Source organism: Elephas maximus, chromosome 13 (assembly GCF_024166365.1).
Source record: "Elephas maximus indicus isolate mEleMax1 chromosome 13, mEleMax1 primary haplotype, whole genome shotgun sequence".
Taxonomy (NCBI): Eukaryota; Metazoa; Chordata; class Mammalia; order Proboscidea; family Elephantidae; genus Elephas; species Elephas maximus.
The window spans coordinates 80,784,233-80,812,204 of NC_064831.1; the positions used below are offsets into that span (position 1 = coordinate 80,784,233).

A 27,972-nucleotide genomic window follows, 5' to 3' on the forward strand; every position below is an offset into this window, starting at 1 on the left:
CAGTTCTACTCTCATACAGTGTTGCTGAGTTGGAATCAACTTGACAGCATACAACAATGCTAGTACACAAGGGGAGAGAGAGAACTAACATTGAGAGAGCTCAGCGTCTGATATGCAGCCCTAGTGACATGGGGGTTAAGAGCTCTCAGCCATTAACCAAAAGGTCAGTCATTCAAATCCACCAGCCTATACGGCAATTCTACTCTGTCCTATAGGGTCACTATGAGTCAAAACTGACAGCAACAGGTTTGGTTTTGTTTCTTTCTTTTTGGTACCTTTGATATGGGGAGCCTTGGTGGCACAATGCTTAAAGTGCTCGGCTGCTTGGTAACCGGAACCCATCAGCCCACTCCACAGGAGAAAGATGTGGCAGTCAGTTTCCGTAAAGATTTATATAGCCTTGGAAACTTTGTGGGGCAGTTCCACTCTGTCCTACAGGATCCCTATATGACAACAATGGGTTTATGTTTGATACCTTACTGAATCCGTATAACAAAAGTATTATTTTCCCCATTCCACTGTTGAAGAAAATTGAGTCTTTCAAAGATTATTTAATTCTAAGGTCAAAAAGTAGTAGGGCCCAGATTCATACGTGGCCTGATTCTCAAACATGCTTGTTCCACCCCATCATAATAGAATCTCCTGCTAACAACCTCAGATCTAAAAACTGACTTGCTCTATCTCTAACCCTCATCCTACAAATGATTCAGACTTTCCCTGGCTTTGTTAATGCAAGGCACTTTGAACTCAAGAGACTTTGTACTCTTCAAGGCAGTGACAGTACAGAAGGAATAACACAAAAAAAGGACATTAAAATAAGTGGTTTTCAGATAGTGATATGTGCTATGGAAAAAAATTATAAAACAGGTAACTAAGATAGGAAAGGGGGTACCATTTTAAATAGGATGCTGAGAGAAGGCCTCCCTGAGAAGGTGACATTTGTCCAAAATATCAAAGAGATTAAGGGTGCAAATAATACAGACAACAGAAGAAAGGCGTTCCATACAGTTAATCCTCAAACTGGTCCCGAAACTGAGAACTCAGAGTTCTGAGGCTAAATCACAAAAAAACTGGTACATACACTGCACTGACTGATTTGCTTTCACATTTAAACAAACTTGCTTTCCTTGAGAACTATGCTCTAAAGGAAGGAACGAATTACAGGAAGGCAATTTTTTGATCAGAGTAGAAGCATTTAAAAACCAAACCCATACTCCAAGACCAATTTCAAAGTCTTGGCTTTGCCAACAGATTTCTGATTAAGCCTTCCCAAAAGGAAAACTAAGTAATGTACTATACCAATCCATTGATTTCACTAAGGAATTTTAAGAGAAAACCCTCCAATTTCTTCCTCACCCAGTAACTACCAACCAACCAACCAACCAACCGCCATCCATCTGACTCTCACTCATGGTGGCCCCCTGTGTGTCAGAGTAGAACCGTGCTCCACAGGGTTTTCAATGGCTGATTTTTTTTTCCCCCCGGAAGTAGATCACCAGCCTTTTCTTCCAAGGTGCCTTTGAGTGGACTTGAACTTTCCAGTTAGCAGCCAAGAGCATTAACAATTTGCACCACCCAGGGCCTCCTACCCACTAACTTTTGAGCAAATTCATAAGTTTACTGGGGTTGCTTCCACACAACCCAAGACCAATACGTGATAGACACAATGGCGCTGTAAAGGTTGCCTAACATTTGAAAGGCTATAAAAAGAGAAAACCTCAGAGTTCAAAGACTTCAAATGATATGGTTTTAAGGATGTCTGCTAAATCCATTCATTACTCAGAAGTAACCAGCTGAAGTTCTGACGAATCGTAAATTGGAAGGGTGTGAAAGAACAAGCAGAAGCACAGTAACTATGTTTTTTTATTCTTCCCACATCTTCCACTTTATTTCACAATGCTAAAAAGGAAACAAATTTAATAGTTTACTGCTGTATAAAAGAGACACATTCACTTTGTGTCAAAACAGGGCACCCAATTTTAATGCAACCCTTTCAAAATTATTTCAATCAGCATTCTCCCCTGACTCCCCACATGCTAAGGTGTTGCTGATTAAAGCAAAGACGCTGGGACAATCTCTTCCTGCACCTTAATATAAATGACCAATTTTTTCTTCATAGGGCGCAGTGTGGACGCCATCATCGGCACGTACCAGCACTGGGTATGCAGCGCTTACACAAGGTTAACGGTAACAAAAGTTTGGAATTTTTGAAATCCAAGCTGCCTGCAAAGGACTATGCAGAAGCTCAGTCACAATACAGGACCATACAGAAACTCAGGCGTGAAGTGATACGGCTGCGTGATTCATACAGAAACTCAGGCGTGAAGTGATACGGCTGCATGACTGGTTTGGGAGAAGTAGAGGACAGAAGGCACCTCCGCCAACCAATGGACTTGAACAAATGAATGTAAAACTTTAGCAGCTACAAAAAGATAAAACCAAAAAACCAAACCTGTTGCCATACCCACACATTACACCAGAGAAGGCTTTAACAGGTGCTTGCTCCACTGTTAATGAAATGTCCCTGGAGACAGAACCAAAAATAAATAAACCTGTTGCCACTGAGTCTATTCGAACTCATAGCAACCCTAGAGAGAGAGAAAAAACACTGGCCCAACACCATTTCAGGTAATTAAATTTTACCACCAGCTTTGAACTTGTTAGCCTGGTGATCTCAAGCTAAGGACCAGCTGTCCAGGTCTGACAAACCTGTCACTTCAATTGGTTTTTTTTTGTTTTTTGTTTTTTTTTGTCATTCACAACAGGAAAGCTTCCTAATCAACTAAAAAGATACCCAAGTCGCCTACCTCCCATATCTGCCTTCCAACCCCAGTACAGGGAGGGCAGCTGTTCTGGACGCAGACAACTGTAAATGGCGCATTTTTACCTGCAGTGCACTTCTTTGGTAAAACGCAATCTCCGTGGCCAGTGACCCTGCTAATCCACAAAAATCTGTGGTGAGAGTTAATACGGCAATGACAACACATACTCTGGATTTTCGTAAAATAGTCAATGTTCAGCTCCTCCTCAAGGAAAATACCAGAATCCAAGGACTCCTTCATTCCTAAGGTGCCTGGGCTGGTGGCTATAAATATGCCACGCACTGGCTGGGGAGGTTAGGGATGGACGAAGGCATTTTGGAGCAACAGCAAAAGAAGCAGGTACAAAGAGTGAATGGCTTTTTCCTGTTGAGGATTCTGAGTTCTACAAAAAATGTAAAACACCAGATGTACCAAGTATTTTTCCTGAATAAAGACGGAGGTAATCCAACAGGAGCTTTATAAATGTCTGACTTCTGTTTACAGCTGCATTAATTAATAATGGAGAAACTGTCTGTTTTAGGCAGTGGTGGTCCTCAAACCTTACCGTGCACGAACATCAGCTGGAGACTTGTTAAATAATGCCAATTCTTGCCCCCGCCCCCCTCCCCTAACAGATCAGCCTGGTGACTTTGTTACTCTGGAGTCACGGCCCACACATGAAGAAACAGTCATTTGAGACTGTATCGTATGTTTGCTTCTCTTACAGTTAGCCTTGCTCTGCCCAACTATCACATGAGTCAGTACTCACTAACCACCAAGAGAAATGCAAAGCACTGATCACAACTCAGATGGGACAGGTGTGTGTGTGTGTGTATGGCATGTAGGTAGGACATGAAGAGAATGAAGAGTTCAACACAGCAATACCCTCAAAGTAAAACAAAAGCACACAGCAAAGTAACACAAGCAGCAAAAAACACTAATACCCACATTCACTCGCTCTATTCTTTACCGGCGCTGGATTACCCAATACAAGTTTAGGACACACACACAAAATCAAGGTAATTACGGTGGAACAAAAAATCAGAATCCTGACTTGCTTACACTCATCTTAAGAGTTTACATGGAACTATGTTGTTGTTCTTGTTGTCAGGTGCCGTCGAGTCAGTTCCAACTCACAGTGACCCTATGCACAACAGAACTAAACACTGCCCAGTCGTGAGCCATCCTTACAATCACTGTTATGCTTGAGCTCATTGTTGCAGCCACCGTGTCAATCCACCTTGTTGAGGGTCTTCCTCTTTTCCACTTACCCCATACTTTGCCAAACATGATGTCCTTCTCCAGGGACTCATCCCTCCTGACAACATGTCCAAAGTATGGAAGACGCAGTCTCACCATTCTTGTTTCTCAGGAGCATTCTGGTTGTACTTCTTCTAAGACAGATTTGTTCGTTCTTTGGGCAGTCCATGGTATATTCAATATTCTTCGCCAATACCAAAATTCAAAGGCGTCAATTCTTCTTCGGTCTTTCTTATTCATTGTCCAGCTTTCACATGCATATGATGTGATTAAAAATACCATGGCTTGGGTCAGGCACACCTTAGTCTTCAACACTTTAAAGAGGTCCTTTGCAGCAGATTTACCCAATGTAACGAGTCTTTTCATTTCCTGACTGCTGCTTCCATGGCTGTTGATTGTGGATCCAAGTAATATGAAATCCTTGACAACTTCAATCTTTTTCTCCGTCTATCATGATGTTGCTCATTGGTCCAGTTGTGAGGATTTTTGTTTATGTTGAGGTGTAATCCATACTGAAGGCTGTGGTCTTTGATCTTCATTAGGAAGTGCTTCAAGTCCTTTTCACTTTCAGCAAGCAAAGTTGTGTCATCTGCATAACGCAGGTTGTTAACCAGTCTTCCACCAATACTGATGCCCCGTTCTTCTTCATATACTCCAGCTTCTCATATTATTTGCTCAGCATACAGATTGAATAGTTATGGTTAAAGAATACAACCCTGACACACACCTTTCCTGACTTTAAACCAATCAGTATCCCCTTGTTCTCTCCGAACAACTGCCTCTTGATCTATGTAAAGGTTCCTCATGAGCACAAGTAAGTGTTCTGGAATTCCCATTCTTCGCAGTGTTATCCATAGTTTGGTATGATCCACACAGTCAAATGCCTTTGCACAGTGAATGAAACACAGCTAAACATCCTTCTGGTATCCTCTGATTTCAGCCAGGATCCATCTGACATCAGCAATGATATCCCTGGTTCCACGTCCTCTTCTGAAACTTGCCTGAATTTCTGGCAGTTCCCCATCAATATACTGCTGCAGCCATTTCTTGAATGATCTTCAGCAAAATTTTGCTTGTGTGTGATATTAATGATATTGTTCTATAATTTCCACATTCGGTTGGATCACCTTTCTTGGGAATAGGCATAAATACGGATCTCTTCCAGTCAGTTGGCCAGGAAGCTGTCTTCCGTATTCCTTGGAACTATATATATGTGTGTGTGTATGTGTGTGTATATATATACACACACACACACACACATATACGAGTACACCATAAATGTCTGTGTTTAGGACCTCCGTTTCTTTACACAAGGAGCCCTGATGGCACGATGGTTAAAAGCTCAGCAGCTAACCACAAGGTTGGCACTTTGAATCCACCAGCCACTCCTTGGAAACCCGATGGGGCAGTTCTACTCTGTCTTACAGAGTCTATAGGACAGAGTAGAACAATACGAGCCAAAATCAACTCAACAGAAACGGGTTTGGTTTTTTTCTTTACACGTTTATACTACTGCCTGGCACATAAAAATTCAATAATGGTAAACAGTCTTTTCATATTCCTGAGCCTCTAGAACATTCCATGTACTAAACTAGCTGCTGAACTTCAGAGATAAATAATGCATGCCCCTATCAATTCAGTAAGGGATATATACAGGTAATTATATTACAGTATGACAAGTGCAATAATAAAAAGATTACAAGGATCAGGAAGGAGCAATAAACTCTCAGGAGCCGGAGGCCCAGACAGGGTTTACTGGAGGAGGCAGCTCCTGAGCCAAGTTTCGCCAGATGAACATATGGGGAAAAGGGCAGATAAGAAGGGACAGCACATACAAAGACATGACAGCATCCTGAGTTGCTGAGAACTATACAGGTGAATGAAAACTACGAGCAGGGACTGATAGGAGATAAGTCAGGAGAGTTGCTCACATAAATTCACTTACTCAACGGTGCTTGACTTTAGAAACCACAGGAGAAAGAAGCCACTGTGACACAGCTCTATACTAAAGGAGTTATAGCCATACAATGGCATCAACAAATCCCTGCCCACCTCCAAACCCTTTTTCGAGCTGGCAATATGAAGCTTGGCTCCAATTTCTGTTCATTCACAATCGCAGGTTCAAAACCTCACCAAAAAATTAGCACTGGAAGAAGTCTGTAGCCTTATCTCAAACACAGACAGCGCAAGTATCTGTTGTGGGTGACAACCAGTAAGGCCATGCCAGACCCCCACATTGCTTTCCCCTGGTGCAGCAGGCAAAGGCCGGCTTTCAAATCAATTTGCACAGGTACTGGAGCCCTCATCCCAATCCCTAGCCCAACGCCATCAGTTACAGGACCTTATAATTAGAAGGGGTCTCAGAAGCAGCCCACATCATCCTTCCTCCCTGCCAGCCTACCTGCCTCTGCTTGTGTATTTCTAGTGCCCGGACCTTAGTGCCCTGAGAAAACACTCCCTGCTCCACTCACACCTCTGACTCAGCCTACCAAAAACACTGTTTTCATTACATAGCTCCCTCTCTACCTACACAGTAGTAACGATCTTTTAGAAGGGTTCTTTCTTTCAGATACCAACCTCTTTTCTTTAGGGAGTTCTAGGGAATGGTACTATCAATATCAAAGTATCAATCTAATCTCAGATGGTTAACCTAGTAGCTCAGTAGAGACAGCAGGGTCCCGCCTAGTGTTAAGGAATTCATCCTAAAGCAATTTTCTTAATCTGCTAGAGAGTCAGTAGGACCAAAATCAAACCAAACCCACTGCCGTCCAGTTGATTCAAACTCATAGAGATGCTACAGGACAGAAAAGAACAGCCTCATAGGGTCTCCAAAGCTGTATTCCTTACAGGGGGCCCTGGTGATCCAGTGGTTAAAAGGACAGCTGCTAACCAAAAAGCCGGCAGTTCAAATCCACAAGCTGCTCCTTGGAAACCCTATGGGGCAGTTCCACTCTGTACTATAGGGTCACCATGAGTCAGAACCAACTCAATGGAAACTGGTTTGGTTTTTGATTAATCTTTACAGAAGCAGAGTGCCACATCTTTCTCCCATAGAGTGGCTGGTAGGTTCAAACCCCGACCTTTAAGTTCGCAGCTGAACACTTTAACCACTGCACCACTAGGGCTCCCTCAGTAGGGACCACAGTACGGGAATTCAGCATCATTTAACTCAACAACCTCAAAGAGAAGAGGACAAAGAGCTGCTTAACACCATACTTGAGCTCTCATAACAGTTGGTACCTCTTGCAAGAGGAACGTGTTACTTCAATTCTCCTTTGGTCTTTAACACAGGTTTGTGGTTTCCTGCTAAAATGGTTTCTGCTTCTTTGTAAAGCTCTGTATAGAGAAAAAAAACTCCAATAGCCATTCCACAGGTGAGAACTCTGCCACCAGCTGTTTCCTGTTATCCAAAGGAAAGGGAACTGCAAGCTGCCAGGAGGTCCAGACACAGGAGAACAAGACCATAAATTCAACATGGGCTGACACTCTTATCCCTGTGGTAAAAAGAATTAATTTAAATTTAGAAAAATTCATATACAGCTGGGCTTTATGTAAATTAACTTCAACAAGGGTTAAAATAGATATCCGGTAAAGAGACTGCCAAATTCAGGCCTTTATACTTCCTTCATCCTCCCTAACCTCTATCATCCAAAGAGTAAGCAGCCCACTGGGGTTAAGCCAATCACAAACCACTTGGAAAGACAAGTAGGCAAGTGGGCTTTCAAACAAATGCAGGCATCTACCTGGATAAATCCCAGGGCTTAGAGTGGTTACTGTTAGGAATTTTTTCATAATGACACAAAGACCCCCTACCTTCTTGGGCACACTATTTGACAAGGGCACAGTCAGGCTATTTCCATGAGTGGCACGCATAAGAGGTATCAGGAACAGATGCTGGAAGTGTCAATATTGGTTTTTAACTGCTAAAATGGTTCCGTGTCTCAAGGATAAATATTGCCTTCAATGTCAGGACTTCCCAATTTAAGTCTTTAAGATCTTGAGAGCACTGACACTGGAAAACACAAGAGAGGTGGGCAGGTTGTTTTTTTAGACCATCTCAATATCAGTGGGAAAAGATTTTTACAATAAAGAGTTCAAATAAAAGTATATATTTCATAACCAAATGTAAATGCTACAAACTCCTGTTTTTTCTCCAGCCCCATATTAAAGTCTTTAAAAATATCATCTAACTTTTTAAATGAACATTTTTATTTTTAATGAGTAACTTCAATTCATAAAACATCCCTGACCTGCATTACTCCTTGCAGAGTCATTCTCGTTTGTAACACACACTGCACAGAGTAAATAAGATAATAGATGGAAAACAGATTTTAGGTGGAAACAAATTAGAATCAGTTAGCCACAGGACATGAAAATAATCATTCTCACTTCCAAAATCTAGACGCCATATGTCTACAGTACTTGTGGTAACATGATTAGTATTTTTAGCATACCCAGTACCCAGTGCCATCGAGTCGGTTTAGCTATTTAAAGATAAAAATTTATCAGTCTTCTGAAATGATGAAACTGCTTCTCCATCTCTTACCAGGGAAAGGTATTGCTCAGTAACTGTGCCCAAGCAACATGCAGGCGGCGCTAAATGGAACTGGATCTGTACTCACAAAGCACACAGACTACGCAGTGGAGAAGGAGGAAGTACTCAGGCATTTCAAAAACGGCAATTTTTAAGAGTTTCGGCTACCTCTGTTTGACTATTTAATAAAGATTATTTACTTCAATCCAGACACACTGCTTCTCAAAACACAGCAGTTGTACAGCAAAGCTAAGATAAAGAATTGGTAATATTAGATCTCCACTGAATTTAAAATCAACTATTGTTAGAAGGAGCGCTGGTGGTGCAGTGGTTAAGCTCTTGGCTGCTAACCAAAAGGTGGGCAGTTTAAGCCAACCAGTGACTCCACAGAAGATGTGGCAGTCTGTCTCTGTAAAGATTTACAGCCTTGGAAATCCTACAGGGCAGTTCTACTCTGTCCAATATGAGTCTTAATCGACTCGACATCAACAGGGTGGACTGCTGTTGTTAGCTGCCACCAAATTGGTTCCAATTCATGGCAATCATGATACTAAGTTAAAAAAAAAGACATTTTACCAATTCTCACATCATCAATTCATTGAAAATGAACGATTGAAGAGGTAGCTTTTCATTGAATTATTAAAAAGTTATTACCTGGATAAATCTGTGTGGGATTATGCTTGTTCTGGATTTAGAAATAACAGACTTAAGGAAAATTTCAGAGCCTGTTCCCTGAAATTCAAATTTTCTGCACTTTTCTTAAGAGAAAACTCTTAGAGGGCTACCTCTATTAAGAGCATCTCAAACAATGCATGAATGAAAAATTAATTTCTCACTTGAATTAATATAAAAAATAAAGTTGTCATAAAAAATACACACCGTGTGTGTTAAAACACTTTAGCAAGTCTAGCTGTCTCTGAGGAGATCAATGGCATTTACATAACAGAAATGCATAATGATGGATTATTGTTTCTGGTGAATATGAAAACACTCATGGGAAACTCAGGTCAAGGTCAAGGTCTCTCTAGGCTGATCTCATCCTATCATTCCACCTCTGCATCCCACTGCTCCCACAGAACAATCTTCCTACTCCATCTAGGCCCTACACTCCTGTTCTTCAGGGGCTCCATCTCCATGCTCCCATCTAATGACAATCATCATGTGATTATCTCTAACACTACAGACAGCATATTGCTTTATGAATAGTCTATTTCTACATGTGAGCATATTTAGCACAGGGGCCTTGTCTAACTCAACATTTTATTTCTAAACCCAGCACAGTGCCCAGCACAGCACAAATAAATTATAAACATTTCTTGAATAAATTTCTCCATCCCTTTGTGCTTTATTACCCAATTGCTTTTCCCAACTTCAAATCCAAAGGATCCCTGGTGGCACAGTGGTTAAGCACTAGGCAGCTAACCTAAAGGTCAGCAGTTTAAACTCACCAGGTGCTCCACGGGAGAAAGATGTGGCAGTCTGCTTCTCTAAAGATTACAGCCTTAGAAACCCTATGGGGCAGTTCTACCCTGTCCTATAGAGTTGCTGTGAGTTGGAATCAACTCGATGGCAATCGATTTTGGACTCCAAATCCATCCTTTAAAACCTAAAAGTTCCACCTTATTCACTCCATTCCCCCACAATTCAGTGCCCTCTGAATCACACTGGATCACTTAGCCTCCACATCTAGTCTCCCCCAGATGGATTTTTAAGCTCTCTGAGGGTATGGCACATTCATTCTTTCAACCCGTACTTCAGTACCCCATAACTTTTGTAGCTCATATCTCAACTACGCAAGTGAGACTTCAAATATTTAATATATGTGTAGTACACACAAAACAGCTAGAGAGACAGGTATCTACTACACAGTTACACAGTACCCTTTCCATTATAATTATTACATTTCAAAACTGAAACTATATATAGGTGTTTCATAAAATATGTCCTAACAGAATGGCCCGAGTGCTCATAATAATCTCATCATAATGAATACTTCATTTGTCTGCTTTTTCTGAAAGCCTTTACAATCAACAAGTAGACAGACTAGGGGGAGGAGGGGAGACTGACGATTGATTTCTGGGTAAAACTGTTGCTCTGCAGGTTCTGTTAACTGGTGTGGGGTAGGGAGTAGATGTCTGTAGTTGTGTTTTCAAAGAGCCCAGGTCATTAGGAAAGCAATCTGATTAGGAAGGGGGTGCAGAAAAGAAAATGTAAAGCATGCAAACAAAACGTATTTGAAAGGCAACAAAGGGAAATAATTCAACAAATACTTGAGAGCCTACTCTAGACAGAGATTGTGGACAGAAAAACAAACTATAAATAGTCCAAATAAACTCTCCAGAGAACACTAAGACCTCGGCCTTCTTATTCTCCACGTAAACTAAAAAGGCCCAGCAGCAGGCCTCCACTGCAACAGATAGTTGGTTCAGTACTGGAGTAGTTGTGGTTAGTAAAGACACAGAATTCAGAATGATATGAAAGACTGAAGAACTAAGGTTGTTCAAAAAACCCAGAGACAGCCACGGCACAGAATCAACACTTTAACTATTCCACTCCAACTGAAGTGTAGATGGATGGATCGCTTTGGCCATAGCAAGAAGGTCATGCGGGAGGAGGGAAGTGAAGTCCAGGCCCTTGCTAGCTATGTGCCTTCCTCCTCTGTATAAAATGAAGTTAATAATCTCTTGTCTCAGAGAGCTGCTGAGATGCCATTAGTGTAGTGCTTAGTATAGTGGTGACTCAGGGCAGGTGTTCTGTAAACTTTGTCTTTCACAACCAACTAGAAAATGGTAATACGAGATGGCAACAACTAGAAAATAAACTCCTCACTCCTAACTTGCAGCAAGGGCAGACTTTAAGAAGAGCCCATTAAAACAACCACAAGTCTGAGAGTTTAAAGGTAAAAACTCTGGTGATGCCAATTCTCTCTGTAGATGACTTAAGGTGAAGAAAGCTGTTTTCAACTATCGAATAAATCTGGGCTCAGAACAGATGTCTCTGTGGCTGGCTCTCCAACTGGAGGAAGCAGCCATGGTAAAACCACAAACCAACACAGTCTCAACATCCACCAATGAGGTAAAAGCTCACAGGTCAATTGTTTTTCAAAGTTAAAAAAATATATTCCTGATTCCCCCTTCTTTCCCTTGGTTCCTCTGCCCAAATGTTGGTACAACCAAACCACAGATCCCATTTTAAAATAATCTGTCTGTTAAACCCATTGCCATCTAGTCGATTCCGACTCATAGCAGCCCTATATGACAGAGTAAAACTGCCCCACAGGGTTTCCAAGGCGTGGCTGAAGGGTTCAAACTGCCAACCTTTTGGTTAGCAGCCGAGCTCTTAATCACTGCACCACTAGGGCTCCAAATAACCTGCGGAAACACATAAATAGATAGAACAGGCCTGCTTCAGTGCCTACCTACCACAAGAAAAAGCTAACCAAAGATTAAGGCTATAAACCGACAGCTGGCTGTCCCCCCCATTCTCCTCACCCTGTGCTCTGCCCTCCCTCACTGGACTATGGAATTTCCATGGAGGGACTCACTCACTTTCTAGCTCACATATTTATGTAGAAATAGGAACACTGTAAATGTTCAGAGAACAAAGTAAAAGGATTATCAACTAGCTCCAATTATACCAACTGATCTCATCCTTTTGTTACAAGCTTCTTCCTAGCGGCTGAAATCTATTTCTGAAACAACCAAGGGCTTTTTTTTTAAGCCCTCCCTTTTTCAAGCATACACTGACATACACCCAGGGGTGGACAAATGCACGTTCACTGTCTACCACACTACACATATGTACCTTGCTGAGAGAGAAGTCACAGCCTCCTGTTTCACTCCTCAATAGGTGTTTTTATTTGTTCATACTCTCTTACTGGGTCACTATGAGTTGGAAACAAATCAAAAGAAATCAGGTTTTTTGTTTGTTTGTTTGACATCTTACAGCTCACCAGTTACGTAGACACGGTGCCGTCACCATGGTCTCTGCTGGCTTGCTCAGTTTCACTACCCTGCTAGTTCTCACATTAATCCATTTTGCAAATGAAGAACCTTATAGTTAGTTAAGTAACCTGTATAAAGTCACATAGCTAGTACTCAGCGGGAGCTGAAATCTGAACCCAGATCTAACTCCAAAGTCATACTCTTAACCTCCACACTACTACACTGCTGCCTCTCCTAACGTGTAGCATGTTTGAAAGGAAGGCGCTGGGTTAGCATAATTCCACCTACAGAAACATTGTGAGCCAGGGACTAAGCGCAGTGAGATCAGGAAGGAAGAGAAGTTCCTCTTATTCATTTAAATGGAAAAATACTTGATGGAGGAAGTAGCAATTTACTAATTAAAAGAATGAAGGCAGAGGAAGGAGGCAGAGACATATGTCCATTTCAAGTTTCTCTAAATAACTCACCTGCTTTATCGCCCCAAACGTAACCATTGTTGGCTGACTTACAGATGTGCCCTCTTCTGTTTTTCCAAAATAGTAGAGAATGAACTACAGAAAAAGCCAGCTGCGTAATGACTCAACAAGTAAAGCAACTCAGCAGGCCAACATGTTCCTACCCACATCCAAATGGAAATGTTTACAAGCTTGAGAATCACTGGAAATGGACTCCCTTCCACACAAACACAGACTAACATCCGCCAGCTAAAATCTGCTGCCCAAAAAATTTACTTGCTATTATATAAGAGAAACTTCTGAGACTGTTTTTCCTAAATTCTAGAAAAATATGATGAAGAAAAGTGACCACGGAGTCCTTCACACTGAAAAGGGATGATAATGTTTCTGACAGTACTATGTTAAATTTCACAAATTGTTAGGTCCTAATAAGGAGTATACGACCCTCGGCTTTACTCCATTGTACATTGGCTTTCTTCATACAGGTAATCACCAGCCTTAAATTTGTTATTAAGCTGAACAGAAAACCTAAAACAAAGCAGTTACAAAGCAAGATGGACAAACCAAAGACACATACCACCACTTCCATAAGAGACCCTGGTTACTAACCCTAGGTCAGAGCAAGAAACAAATGAAGAATGCTGCCACCCACAGAACGCTTCCCCACCCAGTTCAAGAAAAAAAGGAATACCACAGAGTCTAAGAATCTAGAAAACTCAGTTATGGAATCTCTAAGGAGACACTCCTTCTTAGTAGATTTTCAGGCATGGGCTAACAGTCTCAGGCCTCTAGCTTGTTAAAATAGCAACCAAAATTCCTACGTAGGTCCAGCAATAGCTGCACCTATCAATCCCAAAGCAAGCTCCGCTTTTCAAAGACTCTAGTCAATCAAATGACATGTTGTATTGGGCAAATCTGCTGCAAAAGACCTCTTTAAAGTGTTAAAAAGCAAAGGTGTCACCTTGAGGACTATGGTATATCAGACCCAAGCCATGGTATTCTTAACTGCCTCATATGCATGCAAAAGCTGGACAATGAATAAGGAAGACCAAAGAAGAGTTGACTCATTTGAATTATAGTGTTGGTGAAGGATATTGAATATACCATGAACTGCCAGAGAATGAACAAGTCTTTCTTGGAAGTATAGCCAGAATGCTCCTTAGAAGCAAGGATGGCAAGACTTTGCCTCACGTACTTTGGACATGATATCAGAAGGGTCTAGCCCCTGGAGAAAGACATCATGCTTGGTAAAGCAGAAGGTCGGAGAAAAAGAGGAAAACCCTCAATGAGACGAACTAACACAATACCCTGCAACAATGGGCTCAAACATAGCAAGGATTGTGAGGATGGCACAGGATTGGGCAGTGTTTCATTCTATTGTACATAGGGTCGCTATGAGTTGGAACCAACTCAACAGCACCTAATAACAACAAGAACGAGAGGTCAAAACAACTAGAAGTAAGGAAAACATGTTTTAAATATTGCTAACCAAACCAACCTATTCCTTTTACTTTCAAAAATTTGAAATCTTGAGTTACATTTCCAGCACCTCATTATAAGAAATACATGATGGAAAGTAACTGAAGTCAACAATGGATAACCTTAAAAGTTTGAAGAATATTCTGTAATTAATAAGTACTCTTACACAACACATTTCCCTTCTTTCACTTTTAAACTGCTTTTCAACTAACACTCTTCTCAGATCATACAATGCAGTAGCTGAAACTCAAACAGAAAGCTGCAGTCTTAGAATCTCTGGTTAAACTCTGTCAAATTCTTGGTAGACCCTTGAACTGCACATGCACTGGGGAAAATCCAAGGTTTCCAGCAAAAAGCAAAGTCTGGAAGGCTGAAACAACCAAGCAGAGATCTGAGCTCCTCTATACTGAAATGGAGTTTTGAGTCCACCACAATTAGCTGCCCGTTAGAATAAATGTTAACTCTCTCCAGAAAAAGATAAAAACACTACGGTCTCTAAAACATACGCTCCACAATGTGCAGCATACAATTAAAAAATTACTAAACATCTGGAATCAGTTTTAACATCTTACTGGATTCCTCATTAATAACTGAGTTAGATAAAAACTTGAACGTATGTGCATTTTATATTTGTATTAGTGATTTGACAACTGATAAGCCACACACTAAAAGAAGTATTTTCAAATCATATATTTGATAGTGAACTTTTATCCAGAATTTACAAGGAACTCTTCCAATGCAATAAGAAGACACACCAATTAAAATATGGGCAAAATATTTAAATAGACGTTTCACTAAAGAAGATATATAAATGGCTAATAGGAACATGAGAAGATTCTCAACATCATTAGTTATTAAGGAATATATACATTAAACCTACAATGAGGTATCACTATACTTTCTGTAGAATTTTCCTAATACGTATTTTAAAAATTGAATTCTTAGTTAATTTTTCCTACAAAGAAAACTCCAGGCCCAGATAGTATCAAGGTTATTTATGCCAAATTTTTAAGGAAAAAATGATACCAATTCTAGCAAACTTTCAGAAAAATGGGGGTGGAGGAGGATTTTCCAGCTCATTGTATGAAATCAGCATTATCATGATACCAAAACCAAAGATTAAAAGAAAACTACAAGCCAAAGCCCTCACGAACACAGACACAAAAACCCTTTACGAAATGTTACCAATTCAAATCCAGAGAAGTAAAAAAAGGATAACACATTATGACCAAATAGGGTTTATCCCAGGAATTCAAAGTTGATTTAACATTTGAAAATCAATGGGATTCACCTTACCAAAAAAATGCAGAAGATACTTCTTAGACATACCCAAACACCTCAAGGGATTAGATTTCTGGGTGTGAAGGAAAAAGACCACAGTCTCGTGGGACATCTCAGTCAACTGGCATAATATAGTTCATAAGGTTATATTCTACATCCTAGTTTGGTGAGTAACGTCTGGGGTCCTAAAAGCTCGTGAGCGGTCATCTAAGATACAACTACCCGTCTCTACTCTTCTGGAGCAAAAGACAAAGAAGGAAACCAAAGACACAAAGAAGAAACTAATCTACGGGACAAACAGTCTACATAAAACACACCTTCATGTACCCTGCGACCAGAAGAACTAGATGGTGCCCGCCTACCACTATCGACCATTCTAATATGGGCCACAATAGATAGACCCTAACAGAACGGGAGAAAAATGTGGAACAGAACCTCAAATTCCTTTAAAAAAAAAAAAAAAAAAGCCACCAAACCAACTGAACTGGTTGAGTCTGGTGGAGTACTCCCCAAGACTACTGCTCTGCGATAATCTTCAAACCTTGAGCCAAAACTAACCCATGACGTCACCGTGTAGCTAAATAATAAACTGTCTCAAAAAATAATGAATATCACCCGTAAGCACCATGCTCCTTTAAAAAAAATCACCTATATGAGATGGTCAACAATTACTTTAAAACAAAGATAAGAATGTAAGGGGGGCAGCGAAACTAGATTAACGGAAACAGAACAACTATACAAAAGTCATGTTCCCATATTGTGAAGGATGCAACCAATGTCAATGAACAATCTGTGTAGAGATTTTTGAATGGTAACCTAAACTGCTATGTAAATACTCACTGAAAATACAGTATTATTTTTAAAAAATTAAAAAATCTATACAACTATCTCATCGAAAGTATTTCACAAAACTAAACACTCAACCAAGATAAAGAGTCTCAGAAAAGTAGGAGCAGAAGAGAAACTTCCTCAATCTGAAAAAAGGACTCTATAAAAAACATTATACCCAAAGGGTAAAAACCTGAATGCTTTCCCTCTAAGATAGCCAACAGGGCAAGACTGTCAGTTCTTGCCAACTTCAACAGCCAGTCCTAGCCAATATAATAAGGCAAGAAAAATAAAAGCCATTCAGATGGAAAAACAAGTAGTAGTGCTATATTTACTTACAGATAATATATTTAGATTCGTAATTCCAAGAAATCTACAGAAAAGCTACTAGAAATAAGTGATGTTAGCAAGTTTGCAGGTTTTAAGTTCAACTGTGTAGTAAAGAATTAACCTTACCCAAAGAGAGGTCTGGTGGTGCAGTAGTTAAGAGACTGACTGTTAACCAAAAGGTCAGCAGTTCAAATTCACCAGTCACTCCTTGGGAACCCTATGGAGCAGTTCTCCTCTGTCCTATAGGGTCACTAGGAGTCAGAATCCACTCGATAGCAACAGGCTTTTTGGAAAGAGAGGTCTGTCCTTTGCCCATAGCACCTGACTGGTAATCTCTAAGCCCCTGGAATGTCCTGTCTCATAAGAGCGTACCTGGGGGCCTTGGGCCACACCAGATGTGCTAACTGCGTGATTTATATGGGGCGGGGGGGGGGTACGCCACATGGTATCAACTGAACGTCTGAAGGGGCTAGAGACGAAAGGTCATATGAGCAGTCAACCATGTCTTCGTGACTGAACCTAAACAAAAACTCTGGACACCAAAACTCAGGTGTCAGTTCTCTAAGGTGATTCTAAAATGCATATGGAATGCCAGTGATCTAGCATATACAAATCAATTTTGATAAAGGACAAAGTTGACAACTCATAGGACCTGATTTCAAGACTTATTATAATTCACAGTTATCAACACAGTATAGTATCATTATACAGACAAGGATATAAAGCAATGCAACAAGAAAAGCCAAAAACAGACCTACACATATATGGTCCATTGATTTTTCAATTAAGGGGTCAAAGTAATTTAACAGAAAACAATAATTTTTCAACAAATGATGTTGGAACAAGTAGGTATTCACATGCAACCTGAACCCTTATCTCACAATCTATAAAATTGACTCAAAATAGATCACAAACTTAAATCTAAGGAATAAAATTTCTTGAAAAAAGTATAGGAGAGCATTTTTGTGACCTTGGATCTGGCAAAAAATTTCTTCTACAGGACACCAAAAGTACAAAATAGAAAGAAAAAATGGATGAAATGGATTTTATCAAAATTAAAAACTTCTGCTCTTCAAAACACATGATTAAAACAAACAGGATACATTGGTGAAACAATGTGCAAAACATATCTGGATAGAGGACATATTTCTACAATGCGGAAAGAATTTTTAGAACTCCATAGTAAGAAATATTTGAAAAAATGACAAAAAAAAAAAAGGTTCTCATTATTAGTCATCAGGGAAATGCAATGCAAACATCACGAGATTTCACTACACACTCACTATCGTAGTTTAAATTTGAATGACAGACAATACCAAGTGTTGGCAAGTAAATGTAGTAGTTGTTATGTGCCGCTGAGTTGACTCTAACTCACAGAAACCCTACATGACATAGGAGAACTGCCCCAGAGAGTTTCGAGACTGTACAGGAGGAGATTGCCAGGTTTTTTTTGCCTGAGGAGGGCTGGTAGGTTCAAGGTACTTACCACAACAAGCACAGTGCTGGTGGTGATGAAAATGATATAACCACTTTTGAAAACAGTTTGGCGTTTTCTTAATAAAGCTAAAAAATACACTAACTATATGACTCAGCAATCCTACTCTTAGGTATTTACTCAAAAGAAATGAAAGCACATGTCTACACAAATATTTATATGCATATATTCCTAAAAGCCTCATTCATAATAGCTAAAAGCTGGCAAGAGTCCCTGAGTGGCACAAAGAGTCAAGGTTAAGCTCTCAACTTCTAGACAAATGGCTGGCAGTTCAAACCCACCCCAGAGGCACCTCAGAAGACAAAGACAGGCCTAGGGAAAGAGCACAGCCTTGAGAACCCTATGGAACAGTTCTACTCTGAACACATGGGGTTGCCATGAGTTGGAATCAACTGGACAGCAACTAACAACAAAAGCTGGAAACAATCAAGGTCCTTCCAGCTGGCGAATGGGTTCAAACAACTGCGGTACAGCTACAAACGGAGTATGTCTCAACAGTAAAAAGGAACAAACTACTGATACATGCAATTATATGGACAGATTTCTAAAGCATTATGGTAAGTGAAAAATGCCAGATACCAAAAAACTACATACTGTATGATTCCATTTATATGAAATTCTAGAAAAGGTAAAATTGCAGTGACAGAAAGCAGATCTAGACTAGTGTTTGCCTGGGCTCAGGAGTGGAGAGACGAACTGACTGCAAAAGGGCAAAAATAAACTTCTTGGAGTAACAGAAATGTTCTACACCTTGACTGTGGTGGTGGTAGGTGCATGACTGTATACAGTTATCAAAACTAACTGAACTTAACACTTAAAATGGATGAATTTTATTATATGTAAATCACAGCATTAAAATTATATTTTAAAAAAAGTTTGCTTCCGATTGTGAGGGTGGCACAGCACAGGGCACTGTTTCATTCCGTTGTACATACAGTCACTGTGAGTTGGAACCGACTTGACAGCACCTAACAGCAACAACGTATGGGGCCAAATCGACAAGAGCAACTTGAAAGATTAGATAGAAAGCTTCGGGGACAATGACTTTATGTTAATGGGGGAGGAACAACTCAGAAAAGGAGGGTGAGAATGGTTGTACAACTTGAAGAGTGTATCAATGTCACTCAATTGTACATGCAGAAACTGTTGAATTGGTGTATGCTCTGCTGTGTACAGTATCAAAAAAAAAAAAACTCCATGCTACTTAAACCCTTTCACTTACGGAGATAAAAAAAAAGAGAGAGAATGTGAATCAGTTGAAAAAATCTGCAGCCTCCTACATCTAATGGGTTTGGTCTTTAAAGTTCACCTACGAGCATCTGTCAGTGAGGATCTCTGCTGAAAGTGTACAGCCGAGATTCTTGGATGGCCTGAATTGACTTTATGCAGCACGGAAGCCAAGTGATTTAAAGATACCACAAAGAGTATTTTTTACAGGGCTTCAATATAGGCAAGAGGGGAGAAAATGGCATTAGAAACAGAAACTTGTCTTCTGTTTCCTGAAATGTTTAATTGCACTAATTTATTCCATCATTCCCACACCCGGATCCTGCAGTGACAGTACTATCAACCTGTAGACTTAAGTTTGCTGGCTGAGTACCTAAGAGACTGTTGGCTTTCTGAAGTGCCTATAATCCAGATTTTCTGCATCTCTGGCTTCAGGGTCTTCTCCAAGGCTTGAGTGACAACTGCAGGGCAACCTTGAAACATCTGGGTTCTCTTGACTCTACCCTGACTTTCTGCTGTTCTTAATTGTCATGCGGTCCTGGCAAGCATATCTACTGTCAACGTTTTAACTACCGTATCTATTCTCCCCTCATTCTCTGCCCTTAACTCCAACAGCCCTTCTCTTAGGCCCTCAAACAAGGCATGCTGAATTCCAGCTTCCTCTATAAATTATCCTAGGGTCAGTTCACCATTACTGACACTTTCTGTGTGGCCTCAAGCCAAGTTCCTTTCCCCACTATGAACCTCAGTTTCTTCATTTATAAAATGATAAAAGTTGTTCTTGATTAGCTGATCTCAAACTTCAGCATCCATAAAAGTCCCCTGAGGAGTGTTAAAATATTCCAATGCCCAAGCCATATCCCAGAGCAATTACATAAGTAATGTCTAGAAATGAAGCCTGGGCCTCAGTGTGTGTGCATATATAAACACATACACATGTAGCTGTGCAATGGGCTAATACTTAGCAATAGGTTTAAACTCCTGATATATTCGACAACATGGATGAATCTCAAAAACCACAGTTGATTCACTTATTCTCTTGTTGATGGACATTTGGATTGTTCCCAGCTTTGTAATTATGAATAAGATTACCAGAAATGTTCCTGTTTCAGTTGTGGACAGCAAGATTGGCGTTTCCTTCTCTCTTGGGCAAGTAGCTAAGAGCAGAATTGCTGGGGTATAGGATAAAAATACACACATATATTTACCTTTAAAAGAAAATGCCATTTTCCACAGTGGCTGTCCCAATTTACACTTCCGGCAGCAATGTATGAGTAATATAGTTGTTCTATATCCTTGCCAATATTTGGCGGTGTCATTCTTTTTTAGTCATTGTGGTGAATCCTTGCCAATATTTGGCGGTGTCATTCTTTTTAATTTTAGTCATTGTGGTGAATCTGTAGTGGTTCTAATTTGCATTTTCCTGATGACTAATGGTGTTCAGGACCCTTTTCATGTTCTTATTGGTCATTTGTTTACCTTTCTTTGTGAAGTGATTGTTTAAGTCTTTTACCCATTTTTAAAATTGGCATTTGTTTTTTTATTATTGAGTTTTAGGTGTACCTTATATATTATGGATACAAATTCTCTGTCAAATATGTTTCTATGAATATTCTCGTTCCATCTTAAAAAAAAAAAAGTTTGCTTCTTGAAACAATTCAAAAGTCCTTTATGATGCTGCAATGCTATGTCAGTGTTCTGAACGTCAATAATCACTGCTCTGTGCAGGGCCTAAATAACAAACTCTTTGCTTCCTCCATAACAAGAGTAGTAACAGGCTGGCTACAAGAGGTGTGAAAGAAGTTGCATGGGGCCTGGAAAGTGCATAAAACTGTATTACTAAAATACAGCCATACTTTTGTAAAACGGCATTGAAAAGTATCAGCTGTAACAAGAATAAGAAAGAGTAAAGTTACAGTAAAACTGAACCACATGATGTTATACAGCTGAAAAAAATACATATAAAATGAACGTTCCTGGGAAGATGCATCTGTTTTTCCCCTCATCTCCACAGAAACATAAAACCAATGATTTCTAATCACAGTCAGCGCTTACAACTCTGGGCCTGGGTACATTGTGGGGAACGAAACCAAGGTCATGAAACACTTTATGTACAAACTATCCAATGGGAAACTAATTTGTTTTGTAAACTTTGACCTAGTGCACGATTTAAAAAAAGAACCTCTGGGCCTTTGTGTAATTGCTTGTCTGTTAGACGCACTCTTGTCGTTGTTGTCAGGTGCTGTCAAGTCGATTCCGACTCATAGCGACCCTATGCACAACAGAACGAAACGCTGCCCGGTCCTGCGCCATCCTCACAATCGTTGCTATGCTTGATCTCACTGTTGCTGTCACTGTGTCAATTCACCTCATTGAGGGTCTTCCTCCCTTCTGCCGACCCTGTACTTTGCCAAGCATTACGTCCCTCTCCAGGGACTGATCCCTCCTGACAACATGTCTAAAGTATGTGAGATGCAGTCTCGCCATCCTTGCTTCCAATGAGCATTCCGGCTGCACTTCTTCCAAAACAGTTTGTTCGTTCTTTTGGCAGTCCACGGTACATTCAATATTCTTCGCCAAAACCACAACTCAAAGGCATCAATTCTTCTTCGCTCTTCCTTATTCATTGTCCAGCTTTCACATGCAACTGAAAATACCATGGCTTGGGTCAGGCGCACCTTAGTCTTCAAGGTGACATCGTTGCTTTTCAACACTTCAAAGAGGTCCTTTGCAGCAGATTTGCCCAATGCAAATGCATTGTTTGATTTCCTGACTGCTGCTTCCACGGCTGTTGATTGTGGATCCAAGTAAAATGAAATCCTTGAAAACTTTAATCTTTTCTCCGTTTATCATGATGTTGCTCACTGGTCCAGTTGTGAGGATTTCTGTTCTCTTTATGTTGAGGTGTAATCCATACTGAAGGCTGTGGTCTTTGATCTTCATTAGTAAGTGCTTCGAGGACCCAGCAGTCTACTTCTGAAAAGCATTAGCCAGTGAAAACCTTATGAATAGATGCACGCTAGGTAAGTGGAAACAAAAGAAATTGATTAGGACAGACCAACTTGACTGTTGTAGCTGTGTGCCGTGGAGTCGATTTTGACTCAAAGCGACCCTATATGACAGTGTAGAACTGTCCCCTAGGCAGGGACGGTTTACCCAATAAGCAAGGTAAGCACATGCTTAGGGGACCAATGAAACAGGGGCACCAGTTTTCCAAAGCAAAGACTCATAGATGCCAAGCAGACAGGACACAAGAAAAAGCGAGCGTCGCAACGGAAGGGAGCTAGCAGGGCACTAAATGAAACTGATACCAGCTTCAGTGTGTGAGAATATGCCAGCAGAAATAAAGTTCGCGCTCAACCATGAGGGCACCCACGCACAAAGTTGTTAAAGCTATGAGGTCCCTACAACTTCAACATCTTGACTGTCATCTGTTTACTATGGTGCCCTGCCATGTAACTGAAACACTTTATCTCCACTGGTCTGTTGGGAGTATACTATTTCTTTCTAATAAACAAGAGGTGGGGGTGGGCTGTGGAGTCTAATTATTGCTACATTCACCCAATATGCAACTGGATCCAACGTGAACAGTTAGTAGGCAAGGATGAATTATACTAACAGAAAACAGCTCTCTGATCCACTTTGAGAGAACCGTCTTCTACCATCCGTGTCTGCTGATCAGCAACTCCGGCCAGGAGGGCCCGTAATGCTCTTTGCCATGATACAGAAACAAGGGTATACTCTTGTGCATGTCCTGGTAAACCAATGGGAACTCCAGTCCAAGATGATGTGCAAAAGAGAGGGAGCTCAAATAAGTCGACCACACCAATGAATTCAACCAAGTTACTTTTTAACTATATAGCATTTACACACAGAGTTATGTCCAAATTTTGTAAAGAATATTTATAACTTTAACATTAAAATACATTTGGCATACACGTGAACATAAGCTACCATGCTGTTGTTAGGTCCCATCAAGTAGGCTCCAATTCATAGCGACCCTATCTTTGTACAACAGAAAGAAAGACTGCCCAGTCCTGTGCCATCCTCACAATGGTTGCTATGGATGAGGCCACTGTTGCAGCTACTGCATCAATCCATCTCCTCAACGCTCTTCCTCTTTCTTACTGACCCTCTACTTTACCAAGCATGATGCCATTCTCCAGGCACTAGTCCCGCCTGATAACATGTCCAAAGTATATAACACAAAGTACCACCACCCCTGCTTCTAAGGAGCATTCTGGCTGTACTTCTTCCAAGAAAGACTTGTTCGTTCTTCTGGCACTCCATGGTATGTTCGATATTCTTTGCCAACACCATAATTCAAATGCATTAATTCTTTTTTGGTCTTCCTTACTCATCATCCAGCTTTCACATGCATATGAAGTGAATGAAAATACCATGGACTGGGTCAGGCGCACCTTAGTCCTCAAAGCTACATCTTTGCTTTTCAACACTTTAAAGAGGTCTTTTGCAGCCGATTTGCCCAATGCAGCATGTCATCTGATTTCCTGACTGCTGCTTCCATGGGCATTGATGGTGTATCCAAGTAAAATGAAATCCTTGACAACTTCAATATTTTCTCTGTTATGATATTGCCCACTGGTGCAGTTGTGAGGATTTTTGTTTTCTTTATGTTGAAGTGTAATCCACACTCAAGGCTGTAGTCTTCGATCTTCATCAGTAAGTGGTTCAAGTCCTCTTCAGTTTCAGCAAGCAAGGCTGTATCATCTGCATACTGCAGGTTGTTAATGACTCTCCCTCCAATCCTGATGCTGCACTCTTCATGCAGTCCAGCTTCTCCTAGTATTTGCTCAGCACACAGACTGAATAAGTATGGTGAAAGGATACAGCCCTGACGCACACATTTCCTGACTTTAAACCACACAGGACCCCCTTGTTCCGTTCAAATGACTGCCTCTTGGCCTATGTATGGGTTCCTCACGAACACAATTAAGAGTTCTGGAATTCCCATTCTTTGTAATGTTACCCATAATTTGTTATGATCCATACAGTAGAAGATCTTTGCATAGTCAATAAAACACAAGTAAACATCTTTCTGGTATTCTCTGCTTTCAGCCAAAATCCATCTGACATCAGCAATGATACCCCTTGTTCCACATCCTCTTCTGAATCCAGCTTAACTTTCTGGCAGGTCCCTGTCAATGAACTCCTGCAACCATTTCTGAATTATCTTCAGCAAAATTTTACTTGCGTTTGATATTAATGAGACTGTTCGATAATTTCCACACTCTGTTGGATCACCTTTCTTTGGAATACCCACAAATATGGAACTCTCCTTGTCAGCTGGCAACATACTTATCTTCCAAATTTCTTGGCATAGACAAGGGTTCACCTCCAGCACTGCATCCGTTTGTCGCAACAAATCAATTGGTATTCTGTCAACTCCTGGAGCCTTGTTTTTCACCAATGTCTTCAGTGCAGACTTAACTTCTCCCCTGATCATGTGCTACTCCTTGAAATAGTGACGCGTTGACCAATTCTTTTTGATACAGTGACTCTGTGTAGTCCTTCCATCTTCTTTTGATGCTTCGTTTGTCTTTCAATATCTTGCCCACAGAGGCCTTCAAAATTGCAACTTGAGGCTTGAATTTTTTTTTCAGTTCTTTCAGCTTGAGAAATGCTGAGTATATTATTCTCTTTTGGTTTTCTAACTCCAGGTCTTTGTACATGTCATTAAAATACTTTGTCTTCTCAACCTGCCCTTTGAAATCTTCTGTTCAGCTCTTTTTACTTCATCATTTCTTCCATTCACTTTAGCTAATTTATGTCCAAGAGCAAGTTTCAGAATCTCTTCTTACATCCATTTTGGTCTTTTCTTTCTTTTTAATGACCTTTTGCTTTCTTCATCTATGATGTCATCCCACACCTCATCTGGTGTTTGGTCATCAGTGTTCAATCATCAAACCTATTCTCGAGATGGTCTCCAAATTCAGGTGGGATATAGTCAAGGCCATATTTTTGCTCTAATGAACTTGTTTTAATTTTCTTCAGCTTCAGCTTGAACTTTCATACAAGCAATTGATGGTCTCTTCCACAGTTGGCCCCTGGCCTTGTTCTGAATGATAATATTCAGCTTTTCCATGTATCATTCCAAGGATGTATTCAATTTGATTCCTGTGTTTTCTACGCCAGGAGGTCCACATGTACAGTCACCATTTATGTTGTTGAGAAAAGGTATTGGCAGTGAAGATGTCATTGGCCTTGCAAAATTCTGTCATGCTATTTCCCACGTCATCTCTATTACCAAGGCCCTATTTTCCAACTACTGATCCTCCTCCTTTCTTTTCAACTTTTGCATTCCAATTACCAGTAGTTATTAATGCCTCTTAACGCATGCATGTTCCATCAACTTCAACTGCAGAAGTCGGTAAAAAATCTTCAATTTCCTCATCGTAGTCGGTGTGTAAGTTTAAATAATAGTTGTATTAACTGTCTTCTTTGTAGGCACATGGACATTACCCTATCACTGACAGCGCTGTACTTCAGGACAGATCTTGAAATGTTCTTTTTGACAATGAATGTGACATCACTCCTCTTCAATTTGTCATTTCCGATATAGTAGACTACAGACTGTCTGATTTAGAATGACCAATACCAGTCCATTTCAGCTCACTAATGCCTAGGATACCAATCTTTATGCGTTCCATTTCATTCTTGACGACTTCCAATTTTCCTAGATTGATACTTCATACATTCCATGTTCTGATTAAAAGAATGTTTGCAGCTGTTTCTTCTCATTTTAGTCGTGCCACATCAGCAAATGAAGGTTCCGAAAGCTTAACTCCATCCACCTCATTAAGGCCAAGTCTACTTTAAGAAGGCAATTAATTCTTCCCTAGATGTACTTTGAGCGCCTTCCAACCTGAGGGGCTCATCTTCCAGCACTATATCAGACAAGGTTCCATTGCTATTCATAAGGTTTTTACTGGTCCGTTCCCACCCCCCACCCCCCTCCTCCGGAAATTAGACCATTAGGTCCTTCTTTCTAGTCTATCTTAGCCTGGACTCTCCACTGAAACCTGTCCACCGTGGGTGACCATGCTGGTATTTGAAATACCAGTGGCACAGCTTCCAGCATCACAGCAACACGCAAGCCACCACAGTACAACAAACTGACATTTAATTAATTTAACATAATACTAACATAGCAAATGTTGAAAACATTGTGGGAGATCAACAGAATTTTACACTGATTGTTGAAACGACTAAGTTCACTGACTCATTTTCTTTGTCCTACAATACAGCAGCCCCCCCTCCTTTATCGCTGGGGATACATTCCAGGACATCCCTTGGATGCCTGAAACCTTGGATAGTACTGAACCATATATATATACTATGATTTCTCCTGTATCTCATACCTATGATGAAGTTTAATTTATAAATTTGGCACAGTAAGAGATTAACCATAACTAATAATAAAACAGAACAATATACTATAATAAAAGTTATGTAAATGATGGAGCAGGACAGGTGAGATGTCATTATGTTACGTACTCATTTAACATTTAACCGAGGATGACTCTGAGTAATTGAAACCGCGAAAAGTAAAACCATGGATGGGGGGCAGGAGGGCATAACTGTATGCAGAATATTCATTTTGTAGCAAATGTATGCAGTAAAAATCTTAGTATCCCACATCCACTCAAAGTTTTATAATCCAGTTCATCTCATTCCACTAAAATGGCATAAACCACTTTCGCATTCAATCATTAATACACAGTCACGTTTAAAAAGAAGTTACATCATGCATAGGTAAGACACGTGTGTGTGTATATATACCCGTTGCCGTCGAATTGATTCTGACTCATAGTGACCCTACAGGACAGAGGAGAACTGCCCCATAGAGTTTCCAAGGAGCACGTGGTGGATCTGAACTGCTGACCTCTTGGTTAGCAGCTGCAGCACTTAACCACTACACCACCAGGGTTTCCATATATATATAAAACTCACATATCCCATGAATGTGTGAGTAGACAGAGGGAGCCTACAGATTATCAATGGTTACAGCCCTCACATGCCTTAATCCAGCCCTGCCATTAGGGTCTCCTAGGCTGTAATCTTTATGGGAGGAGGCCTAGTGGTGCAGTGGTTAAACACTAACTGAAAGGTTGATGGTTCAATCCCATCAGCCACTCGCGAGAGAAAGACGTGGCAGTCTTCTTCCATAAAGATTAAAAAAAATCATATGGCAGTTCTACTCTGCCCTATTGGGTTGCTATGAGTTGCAATCAACTTGACGGCAACAGGTAATCTTTACAGGAGCAAATACCCAGGTCTTTTCTCCTGCAGAGCAACTTGTAGGTTCAAACTGCTA

At 40.5% G+C, this 27,972-nt stretch overlaps 1 protein-coding gene across 8 annotated transcripts in view; it reads right to left on the bottom strand.

Moving 5' to 3' along the window:
* AKAP13 (A-kinase anchoring protein 13) overlaps positions 1-27,972 on the bottom strand; it is a 395,855-nt gene that overhangs the window by 290,247 nt on the left and 77,636 nt on the right. Inside the window, exon 1 of one of the 8 annotated variants that reach the window (XM_049905672.1) lies at positions 13,007-14,518. The exons of 6 other annotated variants lie outside the window; for them this stretch is intronic. The gene's annotated coding sequence lies outside the window, so the exon portion shown is untranslated. Of the gene's footprint in view, positions 1-7,301; positions 8,139-13,006; positions 14,519-27,972 lie in introns of those variants that run through there. One more of the 8 variants, XM_049905671.1, reaches the window with a different exon arrangement.